Genomic DNA, 5,421 nt, shown 5'->3' with positions numbered 1-5,421 from the left:
GAGATCAATTTTCAAACCAGAAAAACAAATTTTCGAAAAACCCAGTGGGCACAAAACCATAAAAATCCCAAGAACGTGCTTGGGACGTTTCTAGCATGTCCTGTGTCAGCCCAATCAACGTCTCTAAGAAAACCCATGTCCTAAAGAAAATTTTAAATTTTCGACCAAAAAGGATAACTTTTTAACAAAGTTATTGCATTTTCAGACAAATGACAAAATGTACAGCTAACTATATATTCCTAAGGAAGCAACTACGGGAAAAAAGGTAAATATAAATGCAAGGAAAATAAATGACTAGAAAGAATATTATATCATTTTTCCGTATTCAATTTCTCATTTTACTTGACAACATTTTTCGCTGACTAGTATATCATTAAATAAAGATTTATTCTGGCTTGCTAAAGTATCCCAGCTTTTAAACTTTTATATGTATAAAACTAACCACACACCTAGAAGATTAGTAATGCTAATGCGAAAAAACTTTGTTTCTAAATAAATTTTGAACACTTTTCACTTCATTTTTCAAATCCAAAAGATAATTTGAAACCTATAAGCAATAAATTTTTAATTAAAATTATGAGTCTTCAAACAAACTATGAATTGTTAACCAAATTGTCAGTTGAATTTTCAACACAAAAGATTAATTTTCTACCAAAAAAGACTCGTTTTCAACAAAGTACATGAATTTTCATCTAAAAATATCAATTCTCAAAAAAAATTATAATGGTTAAAATGTTAGAAAAATAAATGTTTAAACACGAAAAAGACGAATTTTCAATAAAATAGTTTGTTTTTCCACAAAAAAATTATTCTTCAACCAAAAATAGAAGAATTAAATTTTTAGTCAAAAGATAATTAAATTTACATACCAAAACTAGAATAGTTCAACTTGCATGTAGAAAAGAAAGTTCTATACAACAAAAAAAGTGTTTTCAATCAAATTAATTAGTTTTGAACTAAAAATATACCTTTTCCAGCAAATATGGAAGTTCCCCCTCCAACTGTACCAATTGATTATAGCTGGTTTGGAGTAAGATTGATTGTTTTTGTACAGGCCTCAGCTACCAAAAGTATTTACACTATGTCAAAGTTTTTTTTTAAGAATGAAACTAATATAGTACTATTTGAAAAAATGTCGCACTAAATACACTATTTTTCACAATTAACCGCTCATCTGTCCAACTTCGATTTCCAAAGTTTTAAACATTATTAATTGAATTGTTATATTTTTCAATTCTGACATCATACCATTCATAAAGCTTTATGCGAAAATCTTCTACTTTAAAAATTGTCCATTCTATATTTTTCTTTTTATTTAAAGAATTTTAGAATGCAGTCTTAATCACTCAAATAATTGAAAATTAAAAGCGTTTTAAATTGCAAATTTCTGAGAAAACCCGTTCTTCGTTTATTAAATGCAAATGGAAATATTTTTAAAACAAAACAATAATTGATTTGTCAAAACGATTCTAAATCCGTTCAAAATTAAGAATTTCTAGATTTTAGCGTTAAAAATTAAACCTATTAATTTTGAAAATCTTAGTCATTAAAAAAAATGGGAGCATCCCATTGAAAATTTACAAACTACATCATTTTAAATCAAACAGAACTTCATAATAATTTATTTGTAATTAAAGCTTTTTATTAAATTAAAAATATTGTTTCAGACTAGAATATTCAATTTTCAATCCATTCAATTTAAAATTTTTTAATTTAAAACAAAAAATAATTACCTAATATTTAGCAATATTTAACTATTTATTTATGATGAATGAATTAAAACCAATTATTGAAAATCAAACTATTTGAAACGGAACTGTTTGAGAAACAAAGCCTTGAATCGTTGAAATTTTGAAAAGTATTTAAATTTTACACGTTTCAATTATGTTTGTTATTTTTTTTAATGTTTAATTTTTAATTGAAATTGTTGATTTTTAGTGCTCAATTAGTAATTGAACACTTAGTGTTAGTAAAAAAAGAAATTGAGTAATTTTAACAGGTATTTATAAGTTATTTTAAAACATTGTTCAAAAAGATTTTAAAAGATTTCCAAAGTTTTTAAAAATAAATCTGGAAGATTTTAAGAAATTTTTTTTCCAATTTCCGGGATTTTCTTTAAATTGTATAAAAAAAACTCTATTAATTTCAAAATATATCTAGAAGTTCTTAATAATTTAAAAAAATAATTATAATGTTGAATAAATTTAAAACAACTGCTAGATTTGTCAATATTTCAAAATAGCATTTTAAAGCTTTACAAGGATAAATTTTAAAGTTCATTGATTCTGTATTCTAGAATATTTAAAATTATCGTGGATTTGCAGTTTAAGAATTGAATCTGAACTTTTAAATGATTCATTTTTAAAATTGTAAAATTCTTGCAGTTTATCTGCATGTTGAATTGAAATGTGTTAGTACCTTTCATTTTTTACGTATACATTTTTAAGCAATGCAATACAACATTTTTGAATAAAAAGAATTTAATCTTTTTTTTCAAAAGGTTAAAATTCAAGAGTTCCATTTAAAGTGCTTTAATTTGTAGGTTATTTTTTAGTACTGAAAATAAAAAAATTTCACCGTAAGAGTTGAATTTTTTCATTTTATTGAGCGTGAAAAATGTTTACGAACCGAAAAAAACCCGGCAAGTGACCGGGAATTTTTTTCCAATAGAAGATTCGGAATTTTAGTTGGAAGTGCAGCTGCTTGCTTGAAAATTAATTTATAAAGTGAAAATTTAGCTGTCATATTTTTAGTTGAAAAATTAATCTTTGGTAGACCAAAATTTGACAATTTGACTGATAATTTGTCTTTATTTATTAAAAACTCGATTATTTCATTAGAAATTCAAACATTTTGTTAAAAAATCGATATTTTTGTAGAAACTAATCTTTTTCTTTGAAAGTTACTCTCCTTGTTCCAAAATTCCTCTTTTCGTTCACAAATTCAAGTATTCTGTCTAAATATTTATCATTTGAGTGAAAAAAAACCTCTTTCAGGTTGGAAATGAAATTACATGCTTTTTTTTCTGTTGAAAAATCGCTACTTGTTTGAAAACTTTTGTTTGTTTTTTTTTAATAGAAAGTAATTTTTTGCCGAAACTTGAACTATTTTGTTGAAATTTTTTTTTTCTTTTTTTATTTAAATTTTTTTTAACTGAGAAGGTAACTGTTATTCTAGTTAAATATTCCATCATTTTAATTAAAAATTCATCTCTTTGCTTCAACATTTATTTTTTGGCTACAAGTCTAATTATTCAATTTTTGGTTGACAATTTATCGTTTTTAGTAAAGATCAAATAGGTTGTTGCAAATTTCAACTCTTTGAGTTGTAAATTGATAGTTTTAGTTGAAAACTCATTCTTATAATTTCAAATCCAGCTATTCCAGTTGAAAATTCATAATTTTAGTTGAAAATTAATTAATTTTGAAATTTTTTTCGGTATTGTTTCGTTACTTATTGAAATTATGAATTGTAGATATACCCTCTTAAGAATGCATAGTGACTCACTCAAAGAGATAGAATAATTATATCGCTTCCTATCCCTCGACTTCTGTCTTTTTCAATATTTCTGCTTCCAGAAGGGCCCTTCGAAAAACAGTCTCGATCTGCCCTTGCCTGTAACTCTTTACTTCTCAACTCTGATAATTCACTTTAATTTGACAGCAAGTAGGTCTGGTAGTATCGGAGCGATTCATTTTATCGGGAATGCAACCGCCCTGAAATGGTTGAAATTCAATTGCACAGCTGGTCCTTACGTGGCATAATGTCATTTTCCATGTTCACGAGGAACACCTTGCTGAGATTACGCAACTGTAAATATAATATAAAGGGGATAATCCTGATTAAACAACGAAAAGTCATCGGTCTCATTATTCACCCGAAGATACGTACCTTAATCGATATTCAGGAGCGAAGGAATGCGATTAAAAACCTTTAATATTCCCACAAAAATTCGAATTTTCAATGTACTTGTACGAGTAAAGGTATCAGTTAAAATACATAAGTTTCAACAAAATAATTTTAATTCTCAACCAAAAAAGATTAATTTGAAACCAGATAGTTGCGATTTTTAATGCTCGGTCCGAGCTTAAATGTTGAGCATATTCTGGAGAGCATCTGCTCAAGAAAAATTCTCAGCATTTTTGAATTGTGCGTTAGGATTAGAAAAATTAAATTATTTCAATCTTAGGTGCAAAATTTATAATTCAGAAATCCATTTTCAGTCGCACTTTCATTCCGGGTGGTTGGCCACCCTGATTATGCATATCATTTTTCAAGTTTTCGTGGATTTACCTGCATGTAGAATGTTGCAAGGATTTTTGTTGCATTCTGCCGCTACCGAATATCGATTAGGGTACATATATTTGGGTGAATAATGAGACGGACGATTTTTATTGTATTCGCCAGGAGTATCTTCTTTATATTATATTTATAGTTGCGTAATCTCAGCTAGGTGTTTCTCGTGAACATGGAAAATGACATTATGCCATGTAAGGCCAGCTGTGCTATTGAATTTCAAACATTTCAGGGCGGTAGCATTCCTGGTAAAATGAATCGCTCCGATACTACCAGATCTACTTGCTGTAAAATTACAGAGAATTATCAGTATTGAGATGTGAAGTGAAGAGTTACAGGCAAGAGCCGATCGAGACAGTTTCTCGAAGGGCCCTGCTGAAAGCAGATAGATTGAAAGAGATAGAAGTTGAGGGATAGGAAGAGATATAACTATTCTTTCTCTTTAAGTGAGTCACTTAGCATTCTTAAAAGGCTACATTTTCTATCCATAATTTCAGTAAGTAACAAAACAACACAGAAAAAAATTGAAAAATGAATTAATTTTTAACTAAAATTATAAATCTTCAACTGGAATAGGTGAATTTCAAACCATGAGTTTTCAAAATTAAACAATTAATCTATAACTTAAATAATTGAATTTTCAACAATAAATTTGATCTTTGATAAAAACGATAAATTGTCAAACAAAAATTGAATAATTAGATTCGTAGCTAAAAAATAAATGTTGAACCCAAGAGATGAATTTTTATTTAAAATCACAGAATATTCTACTGGAATAATAGTTACCTTCTCCGTTAAAAAAATATTTAATCAAAAAAGAAATTTTTTTTAACAAAATAGTTCAATTTTCGGCAAAAAATTTCTTTCCATTCAAAGAAAAAACAATTTTCTATTAAATAGCGATTTTTCGACCAAAAAAATTAATTTTTAATTAAAATGATAAATGTTAAACAAATAAAAATAATTTCTAACAAAAGTGCTTGATTTTCAACGATGTAATTTCATTTCCAACCTGAAAGATGTTTTTTTTTCACTGCAATGATAAATATTTGGACAGAATACTTGAATTTGTGAACGAAATGAATAATTTTTTTAACAAAGAGATTAACTTTCTAAGAAAAATAT

At 26.8% G+C, this 5,421-nt stretch overlaps 1 long non-coding RNA gene across 2 annotated transcripts in view; it reads left to right on the top strand.

The window, feature by feature from the left end:
- The window catches only part of LOC117179042, a 44,204-nt gene that overhangs the window by 2,394 nt on the left and 36,389 nt on the right, over positions 1 to 5,421 (top strand). The window lies entirely within an intron of this gene.

Source organism: Belonocnema kinseyi, chromosome 8 (genome assembly GCF_010883055.1).
Source record: "Belonocnema kinseyi isolate 2016_QV_RU_SX_M_011 chromosome 8, B_treatae_v1, whole genome shotgun sequence".
Lineage (NCBI taxonomy): Eukaryota > Metazoa > Arthropoda > Insecta > Hymenoptera > Cynipidae > Belonocnema > Belonocnema kinseyi.
This window is presented reverse-complemented; position numbering and strand designations above follow the sequence as displayed.